The sequence below is a fragment of the Eucyclogobius newberryi genome, unplaced genomic scaffold (genome assembly GCF_026437365.1).
Source record: "Eucyclogobius newberryi isolate DKJ021-1_F unplaced genomic scaffold, fEucNew1.0.hap1 SCAF_380, whole genome shotgun sequence".
Lineage (NCBI taxonomy): Eukaryota > Metazoa > Chordata > Actinopteri > Gobiiformes > Gobiidae > Eucyclogobius > Eucyclogobius newberryi.
Genome location: NW_027316035.1, coordinates 56,067 through 69,543, shown reverse-complemented (window position 1 = coordinate 69,543; position 13,477 = coordinate 56,067). Strand labels below are relative to the sequence as shown.

The 13,477-nt window shown below is 45.3% G+C and overlaps 49 non-coding genes across 49 annotated transcripts; all 49 read right to left on the bottom strand.

Annotated features, from left to right (window-relative positions):
- Positions 1-89: 89 nt before the first annotated feature.
- LOC140376871 (5S ribosomal RNA) lies at positions 90-208 on the bottom strand. Its single transcript, XR_011930033.1, has one exon. It is a non-coding gene; the product is annotated as a 5S ribosomal RNA (ribosomal RNA).
- A 149-nt stretch (positions 209-357) lies between these two features.
- LOC140376869 (5S ribosomal RNA) lies at positions 358-476 on the bottom strand. Its single transcript, XR_011930032.1, has one exon. It is a non-coding gene; the product is annotated as a 5S ribosomal RNA (ribosomal RNA).
- Positions 477-625: 149 nt separating this feature from the next.
- Positions 626-744, bottom strand: LOC140376868 (5S ribosomal RNA). The gene has a single exon (XR_011930031.1). It is a non-coding gene; the product is annotated as a 5S ribosomal RNA (ribosomal RNA).
- Positions 745-894: 150 nt separating this feature from the next.
- On the bottom strand, positions 895-1,013 carry LOC140376867 (5S ribosomal RNA). The gene has a single exon (XR_011930030.1). It is a non-coding gene; the product is annotated as a 5S ribosomal RNA (ribosomal RNA).
- Positions 1,014-1,163: 150 nt separating this feature from the next.
- Positions 1,164-1,282, bottom strand: LOC140376866 (5S ribosomal RNA). The gene has a single exon (XR_011930029.1). It is a non-coding gene; the product is annotated as a 5S ribosomal RNA (ribosomal RNA).
- A 150-nt stretch (positions 1,283-1,432) lies between these two features.
- Positions 1,433-1,551, bottom strand: LOC140376865 (5S ribosomal RNA). The gene has a single exon (XR_011930028.1). It is a non-coding gene; the product is annotated as a 5S ribosomal RNA (ribosomal RNA).
- A 157-nt stretch (positions 1,552-1,708) lies between these two features.
- LOC140376864 (5S ribosomal RNA) lies at positions 1,709-1,827 on the bottom strand. Its single transcript, XR_011930027.1, has one exon. It is a non-coding gene; the product is annotated as a 5S ribosomal RNA (ribosomal RNA).
- A 149-nt stretch (positions 1,828-1,976) lies between these two features.
- On the bottom strand, positions 1,977-2,095 carry LOC140376863 (5S ribosomal RNA). The gene has a single exon (XR_011930026.1). It is a non-coding gene; the product is annotated as a 5S ribosomal RNA (ribosomal RNA).
- Positions 2,096-2,244: 149 nt separating this feature from the next.
- Positions 2,245-2,363, bottom strand: LOC140376862 (5S ribosomal RNA). Its single transcript, XR_011930025.1, has one exon. It is a non-coding gene; the product is annotated as a 5S ribosomal RNA (ribosomal RNA).
- A 149-nt stretch (positions 2,364-2,512) lies between these two features.
- On the bottom strand, positions 2,513-2,631 carry LOC140376861 (5S ribosomal RNA). Its single transcript, XR_011930024.1, has one exon. It is a non-coding gene; the product is annotated as a 5S ribosomal RNA (ribosomal RNA).
- Positions 2,632-2,780: 149 nt separating this feature from the next.
- Positions 2,781-2,899, bottom strand: LOC140376859 (5S ribosomal RNA). Its single transcript, XR_011930022.1, has one exon. It is a non-coding gene; the product is annotated as a 5S ribosomal RNA (ribosomal RNA).
- Positions 2,900-3,052: 153 nt separating this feature from the next.
- LOC140376858 (5S ribosomal RNA) lies at positions 3,053-3,171 on the bottom strand. Its single transcript, XR_011930021.1, has one exon. It is a non-coding gene; the product is annotated as a 5S ribosomal RNA (ribosomal RNA).
- A 163-nt stretch (positions 3,172-3,334) lies between these two features.
- Positions 3,335-3,453, bottom strand: LOC140376857 (5S ribosomal RNA). The gene has a single exon (XR_011930020.1). It is a non-coding gene; the product is annotated as a 5S ribosomal RNA (ribosomal RNA).
- Positions 3,454-3,612: 159 nt separating this feature from the next.
- Positions 3,613-3,731, bottom strand: LOC140376856 (5S ribosomal RNA). Its single transcript, XR_011930019.1, has one exon. It is a non-coding gene; the product is annotated as a 5S ribosomal RNA (ribosomal RNA).
- A 170-nt stretch (positions 3,732-3,901) lies between these two features.
- On the bottom strand, positions 3,902-4,020 carry LOC140376855 (5S ribosomal RNA). Its single transcript, XR_011930018.1, has one exon. It is a non-coding gene; the product is annotated as a 5S ribosomal RNA (ribosomal RNA).
- Positions 4,021-4,169: 149 nt separating this feature from the next.
- LOC140376853 (5S ribosomal RNA) lies at positions 4,170-4,288 on the bottom strand. Its single transcript, XR_011930017.1, has one exon. It is a non-coding gene; the product is annotated as a 5S ribosomal RNA (ribosomal RNA).
- Positions 4,289-4,437: 149 nt separating this feature from the next.
- Positions 4,438-4,556, bottom strand: LOC140376852 (5S ribosomal RNA). Its single transcript, XR_011930016.1, has one exon. It is a non-coding gene; the product is annotated as a 5S ribosomal RNA (ribosomal RNA).
- A 149-nt stretch (positions 4,557-4,705) lies between these two features.
- On the bottom strand, positions 4,706-4,824 carry LOC140376851 (5S ribosomal RNA). Its single transcript, XR_011930015.1, has one exon. It is a non-coding gene; the product is annotated as a 5S ribosomal RNA (ribosomal RNA).
- Positions 4,825-4,973: 149 nt separating this feature from the next.
- On the bottom strand, positions 4,974-5,092 carry LOC140376850 (5S ribosomal RNA). Its single transcript, XR_011930014.1, has one exon. It is a non-coding gene; the product is annotated as a 5S ribosomal RNA (ribosomal RNA).
- Positions 5,093-5,251: 159 nt separating this feature from the next.
- LOC140376849 (5S ribosomal RNA) lies at positions 5,252-5,370 on the bottom strand. Its single transcript, XR_011930013.1, has one exon. It is a non-coding gene; the product is annotated as a 5S ribosomal RNA (ribosomal RNA).
- A 169-nt stretch (positions 5,371-5,539) lies between these two features.
- On the bottom strand, positions 5,540-5,658 carry LOC140376847 (5S ribosomal RNA). Its single transcript, XR_011930011.1, has one exon. It is a non-coding gene; the product is annotated as a 5S ribosomal RNA (ribosomal RNA).
- Positions 5,659-5,827: 169 nt separating this feature from the next.
- Positions 5,828-5,946, bottom strand: LOC140376846 (5S ribosomal RNA). The gene has a single exon (XR_011930010.1). It is a non-coding gene; the product is annotated as a 5S ribosomal RNA (ribosomal RNA).
- A 159-nt stretch (positions 5,947-6,105) lies between these two features.
- Positions 6,106-6,224, bottom strand: LOC140376845 (5S ribosomal RNA). Its single transcript, XR_011930009.1, has one exon. It is a non-coding gene; the product is annotated as a 5S ribosomal RNA (ribosomal RNA).
- Positions 6,225-6,393: 169 nt separating this feature from the next.
- LOC140376844 (5S ribosomal RNA) lies at positions 6,394-6,512 on the bottom strand. The gene has a single exon (XR_011930008.1). It is a non-coding gene; the product is annotated as a 5S ribosomal RNA (ribosomal RNA).
- A 149-nt stretch (positions 6,513-6,661) lies between these two features.
- LOC140376843 (5S ribosomal RNA) lies at positions 6,662-6,780 on the bottom strand. Its single transcript, XR_011930007.1, has one exon. It is a non-coding gene; the product is annotated as a 5S ribosomal RNA (ribosomal RNA).
- Positions 6,781-6,940: 160 nt separating this feature from the next.
- On the bottom strand, positions 6,941-7,059 carry LOC140376842 (5S ribosomal RNA). The gene has a single exon (XR_011930006.1). It is a non-coding gene; the product is annotated as a 5S ribosomal RNA (ribosomal RNA).
- A 170-nt stretch (positions 7,060-7,229) lies between these two features.
- On the bottom strand, positions 7,230-7,348 carry LOC140376841 (5S ribosomal RNA). Its single transcript, XR_011930005.1, has one exon. It is a non-coding gene; the product is annotated as a 5S ribosomal RNA (ribosomal RNA).
- A 150-nt stretch (positions 7,349-7,498) lies between these two features.
- LOC140376840 (5S ribosomal RNA) lies at positions 7,499-7,617 on the bottom strand. The gene has a single exon (XR_011930004.1). It is a non-coding gene; the product is annotated as a 5S ribosomal RNA (ribosomal RNA).
- A 159-nt stretch (positions 7,618-7,776) lies between these two features.
- Positions 7,777-7,895, bottom strand: LOC140376839 (5S ribosomal RNA). The gene has a single exon (XR_011930003.1). It is a non-coding gene; the product is annotated as a 5S ribosomal RNA (ribosomal RNA).
- A 170-nt stretch (positions 7,896-8,065) lies between these two features.
- On the bottom strand, positions 8,066-8,184 carry LOC140376837 (5S ribosomal RNA). The gene has a single exon (XR_011930002.1). It is a non-coding gene; the product is annotated as a 5S ribosomal RNA (ribosomal RNA).
- Positions 8,185-8,333: 149 nt separating this feature from the next.
- On the bottom strand, positions 8,334-8,452 carry LOC140376835 (5S ribosomal RNA). Its single transcript, XR_011930000.1, has one exon. It is a non-coding gene; the product is annotated as a 5S ribosomal RNA (ribosomal RNA).
- A 151-nt stretch (positions 8,453-8,603) lies between these two features.
- On the bottom strand, positions 8,604-8,722 carry LOC140376873 (5S ribosomal RNA). Its single transcript, XR_011930035.1, has one exon. It is a non-coding gene; the product is annotated as a 5S ribosomal RNA (ribosomal RNA).
- A 159-nt stretch (positions 8,723-8,881) lies between these two features.
- On the bottom strand, positions 8,882-9,000 carry LOC140376834 (5S ribosomal RNA). The gene has a single exon (XR_011929999.1). It is a non-coding gene; the product is annotated as a 5S ribosomal RNA (ribosomal RNA).
- A 169-nt stretch (positions 9,001-9,169) lies between these two features.
- On the bottom strand, positions 9,170-9,288 carry LOC140376833 (5S ribosomal RNA). Its single transcript, XR_011929998.1, has one exon. It is a non-coding gene; the product is annotated as a 5S ribosomal RNA (ribosomal RNA).
- Positions 9,289-9,437: 149 nt separating this feature from the next.
- Positions 9,438-9,556, bottom strand: LOC140376832 (5S ribosomal RNA). The gene has a single exon (XR_011929997.1). It is a non-coding gene; the product is annotated as a 5S ribosomal RNA (ribosomal RNA).
- A 159-nt stretch (positions 9,557-9,715) lies between these two features.
- LOC140376831 (5S ribosomal RNA) lies at positions 9,716-9,834 on the bottom strand. Its single transcript, XR_011929996.1, has one exon. It is a non-coding gene; the product is annotated as a 5S ribosomal RNA (ribosomal RNA).
- A 170-nt stretch (positions 9,835-10,004) lies between these two features.
- On the bottom strand, positions 10,005-10,123 carry LOC140376830 (5S ribosomal RNA). The gene has a single exon (XR_011929995.1). It is a non-coding gene; the product is annotated as a 5S ribosomal RNA (ribosomal RNA).
- Positions 10,124-10,272: 149 nt separating this feature from the next.
- Positions 10,273-10,391, bottom strand: LOC140376829 (5S ribosomal RNA). The gene has a single exon (XR_011929994.1). It is a non-coding gene; the product is annotated as a 5S ribosomal RNA (ribosomal RNA).
- Positions 10,392-10,540: 149 nt separating this feature from the next.
- On the bottom strand, positions 10,541-10,659 carry LOC140376828 (5S ribosomal RNA). The gene has a single exon (XR_011929993.1). It is a non-coding gene; the product is annotated as a 5S ribosomal RNA (ribosomal RNA).
- Positions 10,660-10,808: 149 nt separating this feature from the next.
- Positions 10,809-10,927, bottom strand: LOC140376827 (5S ribosomal RNA). The gene has a single exon (XR_011929992.1). It is a non-coding gene; the product is annotated as a 5S ribosomal RNA (ribosomal RNA).
- A 149-nt stretch (positions 10,928-11,076) lies between these two features.
- LOC140376826 (5S ribosomal RNA) lies at positions 11,077-11,195 on the bottom strand. The gene has a single exon (XR_011929991.1). It is a non-coding gene; the product is annotated as a 5S ribosomal RNA (ribosomal RNA).
- Positions 11,196-11,354: 159 nt separating this feature from the next.
- On the bottom strand, positions 11,355-11,473 carry LOC140376824 (5S ribosomal RNA). The gene has a single exon (XR_011929989.1). It is a non-coding gene; the product is annotated as a 5S ribosomal RNA (ribosomal RNA).
- A 170-nt stretch (positions 11,474-11,643) lies between these two features.
- Positions 11,644-11,762, bottom strand: LOC140376823 (5S ribosomal RNA). Its single transcript, XR_011929988.1, has one exon. It is a non-coding gene; the product is annotated as a 5S ribosomal RNA (ribosomal RNA).
- A 149-nt stretch (positions 11,763-11,911) lies between these two features.
- Positions 11,912-12,030, bottom strand: LOC140376822 (5S ribosomal RNA). Its single transcript, XR_011929987.1, has one exon. It is a non-coding gene; the product is annotated as a 5S ribosomal RNA (ribosomal RNA).
- Positions 12,031-12,199: 169 nt separating this feature from the next.
- Positions 12,200-12,318, bottom strand: LOC140376821 (5S ribosomal RNA). The gene has a single exon (XR_011929986.1). It is a non-coding gene; the product is annotated as a 5S ribosomal RNA (ribosomal RNA).
- Positions 12,319-12,467: 149 nt separating this feature from the next.
- Positions 12,468-12,586, bottom strand: LOC140376820 (5S ribosomal RNA). The gene has a single exon (XR_011929985.1). It is a non-coding gene; the product is annotated as a 5S ribosomal RNA (ribosomal RNA).
- Positions 12,587-12,735: 149 nt separating this feature from the next.
- LOC140376819 (5S ribosomal RNA) lies at positions 12,736-12,854 on the bottom strand. The gene has a single exon (XR_011929984.1). It is a non-coding gene; the product is annotated as a 5S ribosomal RNA (ribosomal RNA).
- A 149-nt stretch (positions 12,855-13,003) lies between these two features.
- On the bottom strand, positions 13,004-13,122 carry LOC140376818 (5S ribosomal RNA). The gene has a single exon (XR_011929983.1). It is a non-coding gene; the product is annotated as a 5S ribosomal RNA (ribosomal RNA).
- A 158-nt stretch (positions 13,123-13,280) lies between these two features.
- On the bottom strand, positions 13,281-13,399 carry LOC140376817 (5S ribosomal RNA). The gene has a single exon (XR_011929982.1). It is a non-coding gene; the product is annotated as a 5S ribosomal RNA (ribosomal RNA).
- Between the last annotated feature and the right edge of the window lie 78 nt (positions 13,400-13,477).

Here is a 13,477-nt window from a genome sequence, read left to right as displayed (position 1 = left end):
CTTCACGCCACTTGCTCGGTCAAAATTGGGATATCTCAATGAAAAACTTCTTTTTTTTTTTTTTTTTGACAGGTGAAAAAGTGTGAAAATGCTCACAGCACCTGGTATTCCCAGGCGGTCTCCCATCCAAGTACTAACCAGGCCCAACCCTGCTTGGCTTCCGAGATCAGACGAGATCGGGCTGGTCCAGGGTGGTATGGCCGTGAGCGAAATGTTCCAGGTCAAAACGGCCTTTTTTATATCAAACACTGTCTTTTCGTGAAGAGTACCTTCACGCCACTTGCTCGGTCAAAATTGGGATATCTCAATGAAAAACTTCTTTTTTTTTTTTTTTTGACAGGTGAAAAAGTGTGAAAATGCTCACAGCACCTGGTATTCCCAGGCGGTCTCCCATCCAAGTACTAACCAGGCCCAACCCTGCTTGGCTTCCGAGATCAGACGAGATCGGGCTGGTCCAGGGTGGTATGGCCGTGAGCGAAATGTTCCAGGTCAAAACGGCCTTTTTTATATCAAACACTGTCTTTTCGTGAAGAGTACCTTCACGCCACTTGCTCGGTCAAAATTGGGATATCTCAATGAAAAACTTCTTTTTTTTTTTTTTTTGACAGGTGAAAAAGTGTGAAAATGCTCACAGCACCTGGTATTCCCAGGCGGTCTCCCATCCAAGTACTAACCAGGCCCAACCCTGCTTGGCTTCCGAGATCAGACGAGATCGGGCTGGTCCAGGGTGGTATGGCCGTGAGCGAAATGTTCCAGGTCAAAACGGCCTTTTTTATATCAAACACTGTCTTTTCGTGAAGAGTACCTTCACGCCACTTGCTCGGTCAAAATTGGGATATCTCAATGAAAAACTTCTTTTTTTTTTTTTTTTTGACAGGTGAAAAAGTGTGAAAATGCTCACAGCACCTGGTATTCCCAGGCGGTCTCCCATCCAAGTACTAACCAGGCCCAACCCTGCTTGGCTTCCGAGATCAGACGAGATCGGGCTGGTCCAGGGTGGTATGGCCGTGAGCGAAATGTTCCAGGTCAAAACGGCCTTTTTTATATCAAACACTGTCTTTTCGTGAAGAGTACCTTCACGCCACTTGCTCGGTCAAAATTGGGATATCTCAATGAAAAACTTCTTTTTTTTTTTTTTTTTGACAGGTGAAAAAGTGTGAAAATGCTCACAGCACCTGGTATTCCCAGGCGGTCTCCCATCCAAGTACTAACCAGGCCCAACCCTGCTTGGCTTCCGAGATCAGACGAGATCGGGCTGGTCCAGGGTGGTATGGCCGTGAGCGAAATGTTCCAGGTCAAAACGGCCTTTTTTATATCAAACACTGTCTTTTCGTGAAGAGTACCTTCACGCCACTTGCTCGGTCAAAATTGGGATATCTCAATGAAAAACTTCTTTTTTTTTTTTTTTTTGACAGGTGAAAAAGTGTGAAAATGCTCACAGCACCTGGTATTCCCAGGCGGTCTCCCATCCAAGTACTAACCAGGCCCAACCCTGCTTGGCTTCCGAGATCAGACGAGATCGGGCTGGTCCAGGGTGGTATGGCCGTGAGCGAAATGTTCCAGGTCAAAACGTATGCCTTTTTTATATCAAACACTGTCTTTTCGTGAAGAGTACCTTCACGCCACTTGCTCGGTCAAAATTGGGATATCTCAATGAAAAACTTCTTTTTTTTTTTTTTTTTTTTTGACAGGTGAAAAAGTGTGAAAATGCTCACAGCACCTGGTATTCCCAGGCGGTCTCCCATCCAAGTACTAACCAGGCCCAACCCTGCTTGGCTTCCGAGATCAGACGAGATCGGGCTGGTCCAGGGTGGTATGGCCGTGAGCGAAATGTTCCAGGTCAAAACGGCCTTTTTTATATCAAACACTGTCTTTTCGTGAAGAGTACCTTCACGCCACTTGCTCGGTCAAAATTGGGATATCTCAATGAAAAACTTCTTTTTTTTTTTTTTTTGACAGGTGAAAAAGTGTGAAAATGCTCACAGCACCTGGTATTCCCAGGCGGTCTCCCATCCAAGTACTAACCAGGCCCAACCCTGCTTGGCTTCCGAGATCAGACGAGATCGGGCTGGTCCAGGGTGGTATGGCCGTGAGCGAAATGTTCCAGGTCAAAACGGCCTTTTTTATATCAAACACTGTCTTTTCGTGAAGAGTACCTTCACGCCACTTGCTCGGTCAAAATTGGGATATCTCAATGAAAAACTTCTTTTTTTTTTTTTTTTGACAGGTGAAAAAGTGTGAAAATGCTCACAGCACCTGGTATTCCCAGGCGGTCTCCCATCCAAGTACTAACCAGGCCCAACCCTGCTTGGCTTCCGAGATCAGACGAGATCGGGCTGGTCCAGGGTGGTATGGCCGTGAGCGAAATGTTCCAGGTCAAAACGGCCTTTTTTATATCAAACACTGTCTTTTCGTGAAGAGTACCTTCACGCCACTTGCTCGGTCAAAATTGGGATATCTCAATGAAAAACTTCTTTTTTTTTTTTTTTTGACAGGTGAAAAAGTGTGAAAATGCTCACAGCACCTGGTATTCCCAGGCGGTCTCCCATCCAAGTACTAACCAGGCCCAACCCTGCTTGGCTTCCGAGATCAGACGAGATCGGGCTGGTCCAGGGTGGTATGGCCGTGAGCGAAATGTTCCAGGTCAAAACGGCCTTTTTTATATCAAACACTGTCTTTTCGTGAAGAGTACCTTCACGCCACTTGCTCGGTCAAAATTGGGATATCTCAATGAAAAACTTCTTTTTTTTTTTTTTTTGACAGGTGAAAAAGTGTGAAAATGCTCACAGCACCTGGTATTCCCAGGCGGTCTCCCATCCAAGTACTAACCAGGCCCAACCCTGCTTGGCTTCCGAGATCAGACGAGATCGGGCTGGTCCAGGGTGGTATGGCCGTGAGCGAAATGTTCCAGGTCAAAACGGCCTTTTTTATATCAAACACTGTCTTTTCGTGAAGAGTACCTTCACGCCACTTGCTCGGTCAAAATTGGGATATCTCAATGAAAAACTTCTTTTTTTTTTTTTTTTTTTTGACAGGTGAAAAAGTGTGAAAATGCTCACAGCACCTGGTATTCCCAGGCGGTCTCCCATCCAAGTACTAACCAGGCCCAACCCTGCTTGGCTTCCGAGATCAGACGAGATCGGGCTGGTCCAGGGTGGTATGGCCGTGAGCGAAATGTTCCAGGTCAAAACTCGTAATTGCTTTTTTTGCATCAAACACTGTCTTTTCGTGAAGAGTACCTTCACGCCACTTGCTCGGTCAAAATTGGGATATCTCAATGAAAAACTTCTTTTTTTTTTTTTTTTTTTTTTTGACAGGTGAAAAAGTGTGAAAATGCTCACAGCACCTGGTATTCCCAGGCGGTCTCCCATCCAAGTACTAACCAGGCCCAACCCTGCTTGGCTTCCGAGATCAGACGAGATCGGGCTGGTCCAGGGTGGTATGGCCGTGAGCGAAATGTTCCAGGTCAAAACGGCCTTTTTTATATCAAACACTGTCTTTTCGTGAAGAGTACCTTCACGCCACTTGCTCGGTCAAAATTGGGATATCTCAATGAAAAACTTCTTTTTTTTTTTTTTTTTTTTTTTTTTGACAGGTGAAAAAGTGTGAAAATGCTCACAGCACCTGGTATTCCCAGGCGGTCTCCCATCCAAGTACTAACCAGGCCCAACCCTGCTTGGCTTCCGAGATCAGACGAGATCGGGCTGGTCCAGGGTGGTATGGCCGTGAGCGAAATGTTCCAGGTCAAAACTCGTATAAATTGCTTTTTTTGCATCAAACACTGTCTTTTCGTGAAGAGTACCTTCACGCCACTTGCTCGGTCAAAATTGGGATATCTCAATGAAAAACTTCTTTTTTTTTTTTTTTTTTTTTTTTTTTGACAGGTGAAAAAGTGTGAAAATGCTCACAGCACCTGGTATTCCCAGGCGGTCTCCCATCCAAGTACTAACCAGGCCCAACCCTGCTTGGCTTCCGAGATCAGACGAGATCGGGCTGGTCCAGGGTGGTATGGCCGTGAGCGAAATGTTCCAGGTCAAAACGGCCTTTTTTATATCAAACACTGTCTTTTCGTGAAGAGTACCTTCACGCCACTTGCTCGGTCAAAATTGGGATATCTCAATGAAAAACTTCTTTTTTTTTTTTTTTTGACAGGTGAAAAAGTGTGAAAATGCTCACAGCACCTGGTATTCCCAGGCGGTCTCCCATCCAAGTACTAACCAGGCCCAACCCTGCTTGGCTTCCGAGATCAGACGAGATCGGGCTGGTCCAGGGTGGTATGGCCGTGAGCGAAATGTTCCAGGTCAAAACGGCCTTTTTTATATCAAACACTGTCTTTTCGTGAAGAGTACCTTCACGCCACTTGCTCGGTCAAAATTGGGATATCTCAATGAAAAACTTCTTTTTTTTTTTTTTTTGACAGGTGAAAAAGTGTGAAAATGCTCACAGCACCTGGTATTCCCAGGCGGTCTCCCATCCAAGTACTAACCAGGCCCAACCCTGCTTGGCTTCCGAGATCAGACGAGATCGGGCTGGTCCAGGGTGGTATGGCCGTGAGCGAAATGTTCCAGGTCAAAACGGCCTTTTTTATATCAAACACTGTCTTTTCGTGAAGAGTACCTTCACGCCACTTGCTCGGTCAAAATTGGGATATCTCAATGAAAAACTTCTTTTTTTTTTTTTTTTGACAGGTGAAAAAGTGTGAAAATGCTCACAGCACCTGGTATTCCCAGGCGGTCTCCCATCCAAGTACTAACCAGGCCCAACCCTGCTTGGCTTCCGAGATCAGACGAGATCGGGCTGGTCCAGGGTGGTATGGCCGTGAGCGAAATGTTCCAGGTCAAAACGGCCTTTTTTATATCAAACACTGTCTTTTCGTGAAGAGTACCTTCACGCCACTTGCTCGGTCAAAATTGGGATATCTCAATGAAAAACTTCTTTTTTTTTTTTTTTTGACAGGTGAAAAAGTGTGAAAATGCTCACAGCACCTGGTATTCCCAGGCGGTCTCCCATCCAAGTACTAACCAGGCCCAACCCTGCTTGGCTTCCGAGATCAGACGAGATCGGGCTGGTCCAGGGTGGTATGGCCGTGAGCGAAATGTTCCAGGTCAAAACGGCCTTTTTTATATCAAACACTGTCTTTTCGTGAAGAGTACCTTCACGCCACTTGCTCGGTCAAAATTGGGATATCTCAATGAAAAACTTCTTTTTTTTTTTTTTTTTTTTTTTTTTGACAGGTGAAAAAGTGTGAAAATGCTCACAGCACCTGGTATTCCCAGGCGGTCTCCCATCCAAGTACTAACCAGGCCCAACCCTGCTTGGCTTCCGAGATCAGACGAGATCGGGCTGGTCCAGGGTGGTATGGCCGTGAGCGAAATGTTCCAGGTCAAAACTCGTATAAATTGCTTTTTTTGCATCAAACACTGTCTTTTCGTGAAGAGTACCTTCACGCCACTTGCTCGGTCAAAATTGGGATATCTCAATGAAAAACTTCTTTTTTTTTTTTTTTTTTTTTTTTTTGACAGGTGAAAAAGTGTGAAAATGCTCACAGCACCTGGTATTCCCAGGCGGTCTCCCATCCAAGTACTAACCAGGCCCAACCCTGCTTGGCTTCCGAGATCAGACGAGATCGGGCTGGTCCAGGGTGGTATGGCCGTGAGCGAAATGTTCCAGGTCAAAACTCGTATAAATTGCTTTTTTTGCATCAAACACTGTCTTTTCGTGAAGAGTACCTTCACGCCACTTGCTCGGTCAAAATTGGGATATCTCAATGAAAAACTTCTTTTTTTTTTTTTTTTTTTTTTTTTTGACAGGTGAAAAAGTGTGAAAATGCTCACAGCACCTGGTATTCCCAGGCGGTCTCCCATCCAAGTACTAACCAGGCCCAACCCTGCTTGGCTTCCGAGATCAGACGAGATCGGGCTGGTCCAGGGTGGTATGGCCGTGAGCGAAATGTTCCAGGTCAAAACGGCCTTTTTTATATCAAACACTGTCTTTTCGTGAAGAGTACCTTCACGCCACTTGCTCGGTCAAAATTGGGATATCTCAATGAAAAACTTCTTTTTTTTTTTTTTTTTTTTTTTTTTGACAGGTGAAAAAGTGTGAAAATGCTCACAGCACCTGGTATTCCCAGGCGGTCTCCCATCCAAGTACTAACCAGGCCCAACCCTGCTTGGCTTCCGAGATCAGACGAGATCGGGCTGGTCCAGGGTGGTATGGCCGTGAGCGAAATGTTCCAGGTCAAAACTCGTATAAATTGCTTTTTTTGCATCAAACACTGTCTTTTCGTGAAGAGTACCTTCACGCCACTTGCTCGGTCAAAATTGGGATATCTCAATGAAAAACTTCTTTTTTTTTTTTTTTTTTTTTTTTTTGACAGGTGAAAAAGTGTGAAAATGCTCACAGCACCTGGTATTCCCAGGCGGTCTCCCATCCAAGTACTAACCAGGCCCAACCCTGCTTGGCTTCCGAGATCAGACGAGATCGGGCTGGTCCAGGGTGGTATGGCCGTGAGCGAAATGTTCCAGGTCAAAACGGCCTTTTTTATATCAAACACTGTCTTTTCGTGAAGAGTACCTTCACGCCACTTGCTCGGTCAAAATTGGGATATCTCAATGAAAAACTTCTTTTTTTTTTTTTTTTGACAGGTGAAAAAGTGTGAAAATGCTCACAGCACCTGGTATTCCCAGGCGGTCTCCCATCCAAGTACTAACCAGGCCCAACCCTGCTTGGCTTCCGAGATCAGACGAGATCGGGCTGGTCCAGGGTGGTATGGCCGTGAGCGAAATGTTCCAGGTCAAAACGGCCTTTTTTATATCAAACACTGTCTTTTCGTGAAGAGTACCTTCACGCCACTTGCTCGGTCAAAATTGGGATATCTCAATGAAAAACTTCTTTTTTTTTTTTTTTTTTTTTTTTTTTGACAGGTGAAAAAGTGTGAAAATGCTCACAGCACCTGGTATTCCCAGGCGGTCTCCCATCCAAGTACTAACCAGGCCCAACCCTGCTTGGCTTCCGAGATCAGACGAGATCGGGCTGGTCCAGGGTGGTATGGCCGTGAGCGAAATGTTCCAGGTCAAAACTCGTATAAATTGCTTTTTTTGCATCAAACACTGTCTTTTCGTGAAGAGTACCTTCACGCCACTTGCTCGGTCAAAATTGGGATATCTCAATGAAAAACTTCTTTTTTTTTTTTTTTTTTTTTTTTTTTGACAGGTGAAAAAGTGTGAAAATGCTCACAGCACCTGGTATTCCCAGGCGGTCTCCCATCCAAGTACTAACCAGGCCCAACCCTGCTTGGCTTCCGAGATCAGACGAGATCGGGCTGGTCCAGGGTGGTATGGCCGTGAGCGAAATGTTCCAGGTCAAAACGGCCTTTTTTATATCAAACACTGTCTTTTCGTGAAGAGTACCTTCACGCCACTTGCTCGGTCAAAATTGGGATATCTCAATGAAAAACTTCTTTTTTTTTTTTTTTTTGACAGGTGAAAAAGTGTGAAAATGCTCACAGCACCTGGTATTCCCAGGCGGTCTCCCATCCAAGTACTAACCAGGCCCAACCCTGCTTGGCTTCCGAGATCAGACGAGATCGGGCTGGTCCAGGGTGGTATGGCCGTGAGCGAAATGTTCCAGGTCAAAACGGCCTTTTTTATATCAAACACTGTCTTTTCGTGAAGAGTACCTTCACGCCACTTGCTCGGTCAAAATTGGGATATCTCAATGAAAAACTTCTTTTTTTTTTTTTTTTTTTTTTTTTTGACAGGTGAAAAAGTGTGAAAATGCTCACAGCACCTGGTATTCCCAGGCGGTCTCCCATCCAAGTACTAACCAGGCCCAACCCTGCTTGGCTTCCGAGATCAGACGAGATCGGGCTGGTCCAGGGTGGTATGGCCGTGAGCGAAATGTTCCAGGTCAAAACTCGTATAAATTGCTTTTTTTGCATCAAACACTGTCTTTTCGTGAAGAGTACCTTCACGCCACTTGCTCGGTCAAAATTGGGATATCTCAATGAAAAACTTCTTTTTTTTTTTTTTTTTTTTTTTTTTTGACAGGTGAAAAAGTGTGAAAATGCTCACAGCACCTGGTATTCCCAGGCGGTCTCCCATCCAAGTACTAACCAGGCCCAACCCTGCTTGGCTTCCGAGATCAGACGAGATCGGGCTGGTCCAGGGTGGTATGGCCGTGAGCGAAATGTTCCAGGTCAAAACGGCCTTTTTTATATCAAACACTGTCTTTTCGTGAAGAGTACCTTCACGCCACTTGCTCGGTCAAAATTGGGATATCTCAATGAAAAACTTCTTTTTTTTTTTTTTTTGACAGGTGAAAAAGTGTGAAAATGCTCACAGCACCTGGTATTCCCAGGCGGTCTCCCATCCAAGTACTAACCAGGCCCAACCCTGCTTGGCTTCCGAGATCAGACGAGATCGGGCTGGTCCAGGGTGGTATGGCCGTGAGCGAAATGTTCCAGGTCAAAACGGCCTTTTTTATATCAAACACTGTCTTTTCGTGAAGAGTACCTTCACGCCACTTGCTCGGTCAAAATTGGGATATCTCAATGAAAAACTTCTTTTTTTTTTTTTTTTTTGACAGGTGAAAAAGTGTGAAAATGCTCACAGCACCTGGTATTCCCAGGCGGTCTCCCATCCAAGTACTAACCAGGCCCAACCCTGCTTGGCTTCCGAGATCAGACGAGATCGGGCTGGTCCAGGCTGGTATGGCCGTGAGCGAAATGTTCCAGGTCAAAACGGCCTTTTTTATATCAAACACTGTCTTTTCGTGAAGAGTACCTTCACGCCACTTGCTCGGTCAAAATTGGGATATCTCAATGAAAAACTTCTTTTTTTTTTTTTTTTTTTTTTTTTTGACAGGTGAAAAAGTGTGAAAATGCTCACAGCACCTGGTATTCCCAGGCGGTCTCCCATCCAAGTACTAACCAGGCCCAACCCTGCTTGGCTTCCGAGATCAGACGAGATCGGGCTGGTCCAGGGTGGTATGGCCGTGAGCGAAATGTTCCAGGTCAAAACTCGTATAAATTGCTTTTTTTGCATCAAACACTGTCTTTTCGTGAAGAGTACCTTCACGCCACTTGCTCGGTCAAAATTGGGATATCTCAATGAAAAACTTCTTTTTTTTTTTTTTTTTTTTTTTTTTGACAGGTGAAAAAGTGTGAAAATGCTCACAGCACCTGGTATTCCCAGGCGGTCTCCCATCCAAGTACTAACCAGGCCCAACCCTGCTTGGCTTCCGAGATCAGACGAGATCGGGCTGGTCCAGGGTGGTATGGCCGTGAGCGAAATGTTCCAGGTCAAAACGGCCTTTTTTATATCAAACACTGTCTTTTCGTGAAGAGTACCTTCACGCCACTTGCTCGGTCAAAATTGGGATATCTCAATGAAAAACTTCTTTTTTTTTTTTTTTTGACAGGTGAAAAAGTGTGAAAATGCTCACAGCACCTGGTATTCCCAGGCGGTCTCCCATCCAAGTACTAACCAGGCCCAACCCTGCTTGGCTTCCGAGATCAGACGAGATCGGGCTGGTCCAGGGTGGTATGGCCGTGAGCGAAATGTTCCAGGTCAAAACGGCCTTTTTTATATCAAACACTGTCTTTTCGTGAAGAGTACCTTCACGCCACTTGCTCGGTCAAAATTGGGATATCTCAATGAAAAACTTCTTTTTTTTTTTTTTTTTTTTTTTTTTGACAGGTGAAAAAGTGTGAAAATGCTCACAGCACCTGGTATTCCCAGGCGGTCTCCCATCCAAGTACTAACCAGGCCCAACCCTGCTTGGCTTCCGAGATCAGACGAGATCGGGCTGGTCCAGGGTGGTATGGCCGTGAGCGAAATGTTCCAGGTCAAAACTCGTATAAATTGCTTTTTTTGCATCAAACACTGTCTTTTCGTGAAGAGTACCTTCACGCCACTTGCTCGGTCAAAATTGGGATATCTCAATGAAAAACTTCTTTTTTTTTTTTTTTTTTTTTTTTTTTGACAGGTGAAAAAGTGTGAAAATGCTCACAGCACCTGGTATTCCCAGGCGGTCTCCCATCCAAGTACTAACCAGGCCCAACCCTGCTTGGCTTCCGAGATCAGACGAGATCGGGCTGGTCCAGGGTGGTATGGCCGTGAGCGAAATGTTCCAGGTCAAAACGGCCTTTTTTATATCAAACACTGTCTTTTCGTGAAGAGTACCTTCACGCCACTTGCTCGGTCAAAATTGGGATATCTCAATGAAAAACTTCTTTTTTTTTTTTTTTTGACAGGTGAAAAAGTGTGAAAATGCTCACAGCACCTGGTATTCCCAGGCGGTCTCCCATCCAAGTACTAACCAGGCCCAACCCTGCTTGGCTTCCGAGATCAGACGAGATCGGGCTGGTCCAGGGTGGTATGGCCGTGAGCGAAATGTTCCAGGTCAAAACGGCCTTTTTTATATCAAACACTGTCTTTTCGTGAAGAGTACCTTCACGCCACTTGCTCGGTCAAAATTGGGATATCTCAATGAAAAACTTCTTTTTTTTTTTTTTTTGACAGGTGAAAAAGTGTGAAAATGCTCACAGCACCTGGTATTCCCAGGCGGTCTCCCATCCAAGTACTAACCAGGCCCAACCCTGCTTGGCTTCCGAGATCAGACGAGATCGGGCTGGTCCAGGGTGGTATGGCCGTGAGCGAAATGTTCCAGGTCAAAACGGCCTTTTTTATATCAAACACTGTCTTTTCGTGAAGAGTACCTTCACGCCACTTGCTCGGTCAAAATTGGGATATCTCAATGAAAAACTTCTTTTTTTTTTTTTTTTGACAGGTGAAAAAGTGTGAAAATGCTCACAGCACCTGGTATTCCCAGGCGGTCTCCCATCCAAGTACTAACCAGGCCCAACCCTGCTTGGCTTCCGAGATCAGACGAGATCGGGCTGGTCCAGGGTGGTATGGCCGTGAGCGAAATGTTCCAGGTCAAAACGGCCTTTTTTATATCAAACACTGTCTTTTCGTGAAGAGTACCTTCACGCCACTTGCTCGGTCAAAATTGGGATATCTCAATGAAAAACTTCTTTTTTTTTTTTTTTTGACAGGTGAAAAAGTGTGAAAATGCTCACAGCACCTGGTATTCCCAGGCGGTCTCCCATCCAAGTACTAACCAGGCCCAACCCTGCTTGGCTTCCGAGATCAGACGAGATCGGGCTGGTCCAGGGTGGTATGGCCGTGAGCGAAATGTTCCAGGTCAAAACGGCCTTTTTTATATCAAACACTGTCTTTTCGTGAAGAGTACCTTCACGCCACTTGCTCGGTCAAAATTGGGATATCTCAATGAAAAACTTCTTTTTTTTTTTTTTTTTTTTTTTTTTGACAGGTGAAAAAGTGTGAAAATGCTCACAGCACCTGGTATTCCCAGGCGGTCTCCCATCCAAGTACTAACCAGGCCCAACCCTGCTTGGCTTCCGAGATCAGACGAGATCGGGCTGGTCCAGGGTGGTATGGCCGTGAGCGAAATGTTCCAGGTCAAAACTCGTATAAATTGCTTTTTTTGCATCAAACACTGTCTTTTCGTGAAGAGTACCTTCACGCCACTTGCTCGGTCAAAATTGGGATATCTCAATGAAAAACTTCTTTTTTTTTTTTTTTTTTTTTTTTTTTGACAGGTGAAAAAGTGTGAAAATGCTCACAGCACCTGGTATTCCCAGGCGGTCTCCCATCCAAGTACTAACCAGGCCCAACCCTGCTTGGCTTCCGAGATCAGACGAGATCGGGCTGGTCCAGGGTGGTATGGCCGTGAGCGAAATGTTCCAGGTCAAAACGGCCTTTTTTATATCAAACACTGTCTTTTCGTGAAGAGTACCTTCACGCCACTTGCTCGGTCAAAATTGGGATATCTCAATGAAAAACTTCTTTTTTTTTTTTTTTTGACAGGTGAAAAAGTGTGAAAATGCTCACAGCACCTGGTATTCCCAGGCGGTCTCCCATCCAAGTACTAACCAGGCCCAACCCTGCTTGGCTTCCGAGATCAGACGAGATCGGGCTGGTCCAGGGTGGTATGGCCGTGAGCGAAATGTTCCAGGTCAAAACTCGTATAAATTGCTTTTTTTGCATCAAACACTGTCTTTTCGTGAAGAGTACCTTCACGCCACTTGCTCGGTCAAAATTGGGATATCTCAATGAAAAACTTCTTTTTTTTTTTTTTTTTTTTTTTTTTGACAGGTGAAAAAGTGTGAAAATGCTCACAGCACCTGGTATTCCCAGGCGGTCTCCCATCCAAGTACTAACCAGGCCCAACCCTGCTTGGCTTCCGAGATCAGACGAGATCGGGCTGGTCCAGGGTGGTATGGCCGTGAGCGAAATGTTCCAGGTCAAAACGGCCTTTTTTATATCAAACACTGTCTTTTCGTGAAGAGTACCTTCACGCCACTTGCTCGGTCAAAATTGGGATATCTCAATGAAAAACTTCTTTTTTTTTTTTTTTTGACAGGTGAAAAAGTGTGAAAATGCTCACAGCACCTGGTATTCCCAGGCGGTCTCCCATCCAAGTACTAACCAGGCCCAACCCTGCTTGGCTTCCGAGATCAGACGAGATCGGGCTGGTCCAGGGTGGTATGGCCGTGAGCGAAATGTTCCAGGTCAAAACGGCCTTTTTTATATCAAACACTGTCTTTTCGTGAAGAGTACCTTCACGCCACTTGCTCGGTCAAAATTGGGATATCTCAATGAAAAACTTCTTTTTTTTTTTTTTTTGACAGGTGAAAAAGTGTGAAAATGCTCACAGCACCTGGTATTCCCAGGCGGTCTCCCATCCAAGTACTAACCAGGCCCAACCCTGCTTGGCTTCCGAGATCAGACGAGATCGGGCTGGTCCAGGGTGGTATGGCCGTGAGCGAAATGTTCCAGGTCAAAACGGCCTTTTTTATATCAAACACTGTCTTTTCGTGAAGAGTACCTTCACGCCACTTGCTCGGTCAAAATTGGGATATCTCAATGAAAAACTTCTTTTTTTTTTTTTTTTGACAGGTGAAAAAGTGTGAAAATGCTCACAGCACCTGGTATTCCCAGGCGGTCTCCCATCCAAGTACTAACCAGGCCCAACCCTGCTTGGCTTCCGAGATCAGACGAGATCGGGCTGGTCCAGGGTGGTATGGCCGTGAGCGAAATGTTCCAGGTCAAAACGGCCTTTTTTATATCAAACACTGTCTTTTCGTGAAGAGTACCTTCACGCCACTTGCTCGGTCAAAATTGGGATATCTCAATGAAAAACTTCTTTTTTTTTTTTTTTTTTTTTTTTTGACAGGTGAAAAAGTGTGAAAATGCTCACAGCACCTGGTATTCCCAGGCGGTCTCCCATCCAAGTACTAACCAGGCCCAACCCTGCTTGGCTTCCGAGATCAGACGAGATCGGGCTGGTCCAGGGTGGTATGGCCGTGAGCGAAATGTTCCAGGTCAAAACGGCCTTTTTTATATCAAACACTGTCTTTTCGTGAAGAGTACCTTCACGCCACTTGCTC